Source organism: Myotis nattereri (assembly GCF_964212035.1).
Source record: "Myotis nattereri genome assembly, chromosome: 5".
In the NCBI taxonomy this organism is placed as follows: domain Eukaryota; kingdom Metazoa; phylum Chordata; class Mammalia; order Chiroptera; family Vespertilionidae; genus Myotis; species Myotis nattereri.
In genome coordinates, this window is record NC_138080.1 from 73898795 (window position 1) to 73908710 (window position 9916).

Genomic DNA, 9916 nt, shown 5'->3' on the forward strand with positions numbered 1-9916 from the left:
AATGCTAAAAATGCTTTGTATTATTTAAGAAATGACGGAAGCTACCTACCTTTACTATGTAACTTTTACTCATTCAACCATGAGTTGTTGACTTTCTATCCTTCATGAAGCACTGATAGGCACAGACACTATTAAATAATTAAGTTTACTTCAAATGGGATCATGAATAGGAGTAAATTCTTATATAATCAAATACCAAAATAACTTAATAGACATTAAGTATAATGAATACTCAGAAGTATAGATTGCTCAATTGAGAAAAACGAGGACAGGACTAACGAAGGAAGATTAAACGTAAACTGGGTCGTAAGAGATGGGTGAAATTTGGGGTAACTGAGAATAGAGTCTACATGATGGATGAGAGGGAGCTGGGCACACCTAAGTGGCAATGTGGTGATGTAGAGGACACATAACCCTCTCCAGAGAGAATGGAGATCTGTGCCTGGCTGGTAGCAAAATAAGCCAGAAATCAGATAGAGTCTGAGCCTGCAATCGCAGAATTCCCAGGCTCTGTAGGACTCTTATGTGAAAGCGTGGGGGTTGATTGAAAAACAGTGGCCCCTGAGAACTGGAATGTTGGGGTCAGGCTAGAGTGGAATGAATCCAGGAACTCTGAACCCAGGAACCTTCCAGAGCTTCTCTGACCACAAGAGGCCGCCTCTCCCCTCCCTTGTGTTGAGCTGGCTCTGCCTTGTTGAGAGACCTGGTAAGGCCCTCCTCTGAAAGGTGTGTGGGAATGGGTTTAAAAGTGAAGGAACATGGCATTAGTTGGGCCCTTCTACACGCATTCCCTAAATTTCTCTAAAGAAATTAGCAAAAATCTTGCAATTCTTTTTTATTTTTTTTAAATATATTTTTATTGATTTCAGGGAGGGAGGATGAGGGAGAGATAGAAACATCAATAACAGAGAATTATTGATTGACTACTTCCTGCACGCCCTGCACTGGGGATCAAGCCTGCAACCCAGGCATGTGCCCTGACCAGGAATTGAACCGTGATCTCTTGGTCCATAGGCCAATGCTCAACCACTGAGCTACACCGGCCGGGCTTGCAATTCTTTTTTAGGGTCAATTGTCTCTTCTTGGGTCAGACTTTGTGTTTGTTCCTGTTGTTTTAGTTTCCTATAGGTGCTGTGAGAACTACCACATACTTAGCGCTTAAAACCACACCAGTGTATTCGCACAGAATTCTGGCTATCAGAAGTCCTAAAATGCTCAGCAAGGTTCTGTGCATCTGCAGGCTCGAGGGGAGAGTCCGCTTCCTTGTATTTCCTGCCTCTGGGGCCCCCCTGCCTGTCTTGGCTCATAGACCCATCCTCCACCTTTAGAGTGAACAACCTCTTCCATCCTCTCTGGATCTGATCCTCCTGCCTCTCTCGTATGAGGGTCCTTGCGATGACACTGAGCTCACCCAGCCAATTCACGATAATGTCCTCATCTCCAAACACTTCATTTAATCACACCTGGAAAGACCCTTTCCGTGTAAGGTAACATGTTCACAGGTCCCAGGGACTGGAATTGTTCAAGCAATTAAAAAGGAAACACGCCGAAACCGGTTTGGCTCAGTGGATAGAGCGTCGGCCTGCGGACTGAAAGGTCCCAGGTTCGATTCCGGTCAAGGGCATGTACCTGGGTTGCGGGCATATCCCCAGTTGGAGATGTGCAGGAGGCAGCTGATCGATGTTTCTCCCTCATCGATGTTTCTAACTCTCTATCTCTCTCTCCCTTCCTCTCTGTAAAAAATCAATAAAATATATTTAAAAAAAAAAAAAAAGGAAACACGATTTTCTCTTAGAGCTGAGACACTTCCACGCCCACCCCACTCTACCCCACGCCCCTGTCGTAAAAGATAGATTAATAAGAAAAAAAGCAAACAGAAATTCAGCAACATGCATACCTCCTGTATATATAGGAGATATCCAGGCAAACTAGGTAACTTCCCAAAGGGCCCAAGCCACCACCTTAAATACCATCCACCTCCAGTTAAAGATAAAAGAAGATGCTGGGAATGGAGAAGGAAACCAGTTAGTTATCGAGGAAGAGCACAGTAAACAAGGGTAGGTTGCTGTGCAGAGTTAAGTCACTGCCTTCTGCACTGATAGCCCTTTCTAGAGCTTTAGTCACCCTTCGTTAAAGAAGAGGAACACACCGGGACAAATGGAGGCTTCTCTCCCTTGTAAATGTCTCTTACAAAAGGGTAGCTTCTATTCTGCTTTCAGAGCTTCACTTGTGTCTGATGTTTCTTCAAAATAATCAGCCTATAATAATCCTTTTGCCTAATGACATATTTTGGGCTGGCAAATTCTGCTCCCCTTCAAGGCCATGGGACTGAGGTGGTTCTAATGCAGCCATGGGCAAACTACGGCCCGCGGGCCGAATCCGGCCCGTTTGAAATGAATAAAACTAAAAAAAAAAAAAAAAAAAAGACCGTACCCTTTTATGTAATGATGTTTACTTTGAATTTATATTAGTTCACACAAACACTCCAACCATGCTTTTGTTCCGGCCCTCCGGTCCAGTTTAAGAACCCATTGTGGCCCTCAAGTCAAAAAGTTTGCCCACCCCTGTAATGCCTGGTAGCCGCCATAAACACACCAAACCTAAGCCAGAGTCAGTTCCTGTAAATGCTCTCCTATCCCAGAAAAGGGAATTTGAGAACACCCAATCGTCAACCTTATTGGATTCCCAAATAAGGCAACTGCTTAAATCATAGCCAATCAAAGAATCCCCTTGCATTGCTCCCAGGGCTGCTTTAAAAAGCCCTTCCTGGGCGGGCGCCTGTCCTCAGAGTGCCCCTAACCACTTTCCCGGTGGGAGCTGCCTAATTTGATGTTTGCCAGAAAGACTCCTGACATTTTTAACATGCTTCAGTTATCTCTTAGCAGGATGTGGGCATCGTTGGGGTCATTATTGTGGGGATTTGGTGGAAGTTGTGGTTTAAAGGCTGCAAGAATGGGAAAAGAGTGGGGCATGAAAGTAATCTGACTCCATTGTAAAGAACCTGCTGCAGAGTAGCTGTGTCAACACAGTGATGTAGTGACAGCAACAGTTTCCAGAATCATGAATGGCGGCAATCGTTTCCTGGAATCTGGATTGCTGTGTCAGGGAGGACTTTTAATTCAACAGTTTGATGACAGCGTGGGGCCCCTTAGTTCATACAGTGGGTTCGTGAAGACCTAATCCCCTATAGTAAATCCTTTCCTGCTTGAAATATCTAAATGGGTTTCTATTTCCTGCACTGAACTCTGATTGATATGATCTTGGATCCATTACACATATATCACCTCTGGCAGCAGAGAGCAATATCCTGATGGTTTTGGACTCCTAGCTCTAACATTTAATGGCTGTGTGATCTTCAGTGAATTACTTTTTTTTTTTTTTTTTGCTATGCTCCAGTTTGTTTGTTTGTTTTTGCCTGTAAATGGGAATTATAATGTTTTTACACATCACCCAGGGTTTTCTTTCTTTTCCTTTTTTTTAGTTAAATAAATTAATATAGGTAATATCTTTAGAAAATGTATGTAACAGATTATTATCTAGAACATCAACCCCCCAAAAGATAGCAAATATTTTATTTTTCAGAACACATAGAACAGTCACAAAAATGTATCATTTGTATCAGTCTGGTATTTTAAAAGAGAGGATTTATGTTTTAAATGAGAGATCATTTAGCAAAAGCAATTTTTTATTTTATTTTTTTAAATTTTTAAATTCTTTATTTTTAAAGTATTACATATGTCTTCTTCCCCCCCCCCCCCATTGACCTCTCCCAAGCCATTCCAACCCCCCACCCTCCAGCACATGTCCTCACCCCCCTACTGTCTGTATTCACAGGTTATGCTTAGGTATATGCATGCATACAAGTCCTCTATTTGATCTCTTAACCGCACCCCCTCCAAAAGCAATTTTTATCTCGTTAACACAAAAGGCAAAAAAGAACACTATGGTATTACAAGCGTGGCAGCTGCAGGAAGCACTACAGTTTGGGGAAACAAAATGAAGAGATGGAAATTAGTAATAGATTTGAAGCTTGAAGGAGAGGCCCAGTGAAGCTGAAACCCAGATCTCTAAGGAAGACACGACACTTGACCCTGAACAACATGGGGGTTAGGGGCACTGACACACCTCCCCCCGCACACAGTCAAAAATCCTCATACCACTTTGACTCCCCCAAAACTTAACTACAAATAGTCTACTGTTGACTGGAAGCCTCGCCCATAGCACCAACTTGTGATTAATACAAGTTTTGTATGTTATATGTATTACATACTGTATTCTTACAATAAAGTAAGCTAGAGAAAAGAAAATGTTATTAAGAAAATCATAAGGAAGAGAAAATACAGTTACAGTACTGAACTGTGTTTGTTGATACTGTACATTTACATCATCTGTTTACAAAGTGGAGAAAAAAAACATGTATAAGTGGACTCGTGCCGTTCAAATCTGTGTTATTGAAGGTCCACTGTGTTGGACTGGCATGAGGCTGATTCTGAAAGTGTTGGGAAAATATACACTGGATTCAAACACTGCTACAGAAAGAAACCACAGCTTCCTCTGTTGGATGTATTTTAAAGCATTGATAGGATGATGCACCTAGGAGCAGGAGGCAAACCGAAGGCAAACCCAAGGCAAACAGGACGGAACAAGTTTCTTCACCTTCCCACAGCCTCTCTCTCTCTGGTGCCAGTATCAGCTCAGACACAGGGAGTCACCCACAGCAGCAATGGGATTTGTAGCGTTTCAGCCCTAATATCTCAAAATGATATGGAGAGGGTTTGGAGCTGAGGGAGAATAAATAGCTTAATAACCAGCATATCAACCTTTGACTACTCAGCAACCATATAAAACTTTTGATAAAAATTGGGAATTCCCTATTTCCACCTAACATAATGCAACTATTCCTCATACAAATGAAAATGTTCTCTTCTCTCCAAATAAGAAGAAGCAAAGTTCCAACAGCCATTACATTGTTGATGTAAGAAATGGCCAAGCCCTGTCCAGATAGCTCAGCTGTTCTGAGTGCCGTCCAGATGTGCCAGGGTTCAGGGTTTGATCTCAGTCAGGGCACATGTGGGAAGCAACCAATGAGTACATGGATGGGTGGAACAACAAATTGATGCTTCTCTCACTCCATTCTTCTCTCTAAAATCAATCAATAAAAATGTTAAAATAATACAAAAAAGAAACATTCAAACAGGTAAAGAATTTTTATGACTTTATTTCAGCCCAAGTGACAATTTCTGGGGAACAAAATCTCAACAGATTAAGAAAATGCTCTGGAGAATGCCAGTTTTACAACTTATTTTATCCATTAGAATCAAAGGAGGAGATGTAAGTGGTGGAGGGTCGCATAAGGTACACTGGTGGTAGATTAAGGAGGTAGGAGGAAGCAAAGCAGAGAAATCTCTGGGATTGGGTAAAAAGTAAAATGGAGAGACACATACCTCTTTTACATTGGTGGGTGCAGGTTAGTTAATAATTAACATTCACAGCACCATTCATAGAGATGGTATTTTGGGGGGAACAAGATAATGATGAGGGTTCTGTGGTCTTGTGCTCAGGTGGGAAATTGTGCCCTCAGGGGTCTGGAAAAGAGAGTACTCCACAGAAATGCTATCACAGATGCAAAGACAATAGACAGGCTCAGTTAAGGTAAAGATTGACATAGGAAGCTACAGGCCCAGGACCTGATTACCACCATGATCCGCTCTTAAGCTAGCATTTTTATGTTCAGACCATCCTATGTGGTTACCGTGGGTCTCTGAGTTTGTAAGGCCGGCCATGTAGGCCTCCCCTGAGCTCCTCAGGTTCAGTGTGTGGCCCCTTTTTCATCCACAGTATGCATCTCTGGTAGAAAGTCACTCCCCCTCTCTTTGCTATGTTAATTACTCTTCCAATTTAGCCATGGTTCCTACAGACTATTGTATTACCTACAGACAACTCTTGCACAAAATTTTTATACAATAGTGAGGAAGAGGAGATGGTGCACAGGGCGAATCCCCTGGAAGGGATAGTTACATTTCCAAATCTTCAGATTGCTGTTGCTAGAGTTATAAATGTTCTTCCCCCCTTTCTGTTTTTGTACGGTTATGTTTGTATCACAATTGACCTTATTTCCCATACCCTTCCAAACATTTTCATGGCTTAACATATTTAGCTTGTTGTTGTTAGTGATCATAACAATACAGGTGTGACCATTCACTGCATCTGAACAATAATAAGAATAATAATAATAAACCTGTAGGCCTGTTCTAATTGAAAAGTAACTAATAGATTTTGAAATAAATTTGTGTATTTTTATCCTTTGAAAACTTCCTTTTACTCTTCTCCCTTCATTCTTCCACAAGCATTATGTTTCTTCAGCAGAGATTTTGATTGTTACAGGAGGGTGCCAAGAGGAAGACGGAGTTAACGTTTAGTATTCGATGTCGAGAATGGGAGTTTTGAGTGAATAATATAAAAATAGGCATGAAAGCTAGGCTTTGTTGAGAAGAGGATTTCATGAACATATCTGGGGCCAAGCTTTGTTGATCGGATCATCGAATGTTACCATGAGCCAAGAATAGAACAAACGCAGAATAAGGTGAGGGCAGTCCTTATCACACAGAGAGGGGAGAGAGACTGCCCTGGTTGATCTGGGTTTGGGCAAAGAGGAACACAGACAGTCTATGTCCTGTGTCCTGTGTCCTGACTTCCCCTTTCCAGGCGAGTGCCCGAGGAATCACTGAGTGTCTATTAGACGTGTTCTGGAGAAAGTGGAAAACAGAATAGCTTTCACTTTGTTCTCCATTTAGAGCCCTGGTAGACCACCCACAGGCTGACCCCTCTCCACCGGGAGGGGAATAACAGAGTTGGTGGGGAGGTGATTAAAAGGATCAAGGGCACTTTTACTGGCTCCCACGGCAAAGGCTGATACAAGGACCACACAAGGCAACCCTGGGAAACCCTTGCCCCAAGCCTTGAAGACTGCAAAGTTCCCCCTGTGCCCTGATTTTACTTGAGAGAGGAAAGTGAAAGGGAGGGAGAGCACTGTAGGAAGTTTAATTTTAGATTAAGAGAATATTAACACAGTAGAGATTTTAATCAAAAGACACTGTTTAAAACAAAAGATAACGAGCTGTTGTTAGAGTTCCCCTCCAATCCAGTGCCTATTTCTCCTTGTGGAGATTTTCAGAAAGGGTCCTCACATTCTTTGGACATCTATGACTACATGTGTGGACTTAATACCATGATAATTACCTATTTAAAAGAGCTTGATGATAGTAGCTGTGTGCACATAATTATATACAACCTAAGTCACAGGCATTTTGGAAACAGAATTCCAAGTAGAAAAATGTAGGGATTATACTATTTAAATACTTCTTTAAATTATTTGGTTATGTTGATATGATAAGAAATGATTAGTTACAATAATATTCAGATAGGCTCACTCATTTATTTTATGTAAAATTATGCAATTTGCAGTATTTAAGATTATTTGGCTAATACTTCCATTTCAGAGCATTCTTACTGAATTCATTATAGAGAAAAAGTAATAAAATTTATCTTAAGGTTTAATAAAAGCCCAATATTTATAGAATAGGTGGACACATTTATAAGTAACCAGCAATAAAAACATCCTTGTTATAGTCAGAAAAGTTGATGACTTGTTCTATTTTCTTACATTGTATTATTTTTCATCCAGTTTACATTTTGACATTCTGATTCAAGCCTAGGAATTGAGTAGCTACCTATTTAAAAGGAAACTATAAAATATTAACACAAATTATCATTTTAATATAAAAATTGCTGCCATATAATTTATTTTCCAATTTTAATATAAAATAATTTGGTTTTTAATGTCTTATTTTACTTGCCTCAAACTCTAATTAAATGCCTCAGACTGGAACGGCATTCCATTAAGTATCTGTTACAACATGTCTGTAGAAATGTCTGCTCTGTGTGCATAAAATTCTCAGGAACCTGGAAACTTAATATTCAAGTTTCATATAATTCTGTTAACACCACTCAGGAAAAAAAAAATTAAGGAAAATTTATAACTAAGTACTGAAATAGCTAACAAAAATTCCGTCAGTTTAGAATAGCTACTGCTTGGTGCTATCCATAGAGTTTTTGTTTTAGTGCCAAAATCAAAGATTCCATTAAAAAAAATAAAATAAATAGAATGTCTGGTTGGCAACTTTTGATTCATGGATTTTGTGCTGCTGGTGTCATCAAATATAAAAATTTATGTCTATTTTTTTTATGTTCCTTATTTTTTTAACTAAGAATTTCTTCACCTTCCTTGGGGTTCCATTTAATTTCAGTGTGTTATATTTTCTCTACCTTTACTTTGCTTTAGTGCTGTTTTTCAATTTCTTACTATTCCTTGGTTGCTTTAATGCATCTATTCTTAACCAGGTAACTTTTTTTTCAGTGTGCCCATGTGATAGTAGTAGCCTGCATTTTCTGAGTACTTCCCAAGGCCAGGCCTTGTGTGATAATACACACACACAATGAGTGCTCCCCACGTAAGGAGGCTGGTATCACAGTGATGCCGCTAATACTGAGGAAGAAGCTGAGGCACAAAGGATTAAAGCTGGCAAGCGGAAGGGCTGGGCTTTGCTAACATGTGGTCCAACTTCAATGCACACTTAACAGTCTTTTTGTGAAAATCCTATTAGTCGTGATACAGAAAGTTATTGTAAACTGGCTTATGAAACATGGCATAAAATCGAGGAGTGGGCTTCCAGACACTGCTAGATTCAGATGCTGAAATCACAGCGGGCTCTGTCACTTGGCTTCTTTCTCTTCATTCTCAGATTGCCTCTGCATGGCAGGTATCGCATTTTAAAAGATTAAATACACTTAAATGAATGAAATTAGACACTCATCTGGTCTAGTCCTTCAGTGTGTGGTGATAATTAATCTTTAAAAAACATTTTAATGTTCTATGCATCGTAACTCTTACTTGCAATTTCCTGAGTGTATAAAATCAAAGAGTGGAAATTTCTATTGGATGGATGTCAGCTTTATGCACATTCTTTAGCTGAATAAATGTGATTGCTAAGAACACGTTTAATGAAACAAGTTCAGAAGTTACAAGAACTTGAAGCAACAGGAAGTACTTGATTAACATTCTGTGTATAACAGAAGTGTCATTGGGGAAAGGAACTTTTTTTTTAAAAAAAAATATTTTACTGATTTTTTACAGAGAGGAAGGGAGAGGGATGGAGTTAGAAACATCGATCAGCTGCCTCCTGCACGCCCCCTACTGGGGATGTGCCCGCAGCCAAGGTACATGCCCTTGACCTGAATCAAACCTGGGACCCCAGTCCGCAGGCCGACGCTCTATCCACTGAGCCAAACCGGTTAGGGCTGAACTTATTTTTTAATATGTTTAAAGGTCTTTATTGCCTAAGGGAGGGGGGACCATGTATGGTATAAATCTTAAACTACATACTCAATTCAATATACACTTCATGTCACATTTCTTTATTTTTAGAAACCATCTTCAGTCCATGTCCAGGCCTCCATTTGGTGTAGATAGTAAGAAATTAAAAGTAATATATTGCCGGGATATATCACCCCCCCATGGTTATCTAAAATCTTGGGGTTGTGTAAAGCATCAATTATCTAGAATACTGCTGAAGTTATAATCTGCATCCTTCCATCATTCCTCAAGCATGGTAAAATGGTCCCTTCAGGTGTAGTGGCTCTCTGCTTTTATTGGCTGCCATAGGTCCTCATAGAGGTTGACACCACTGTGTCTAGGGTCTAGGCTCCCTGAAGGCCACTACCTAGGGAGACTCAAGGGGACCCGCAAATCTTGGTCCCATTCACTGGTTCTATAAATGTCATCTCTCTCACTATTTGGCCCCAAAGGACTTACTCTTCCTTTCACCTTATCTACTGGGCTAGCTAAAAAGATCTCATC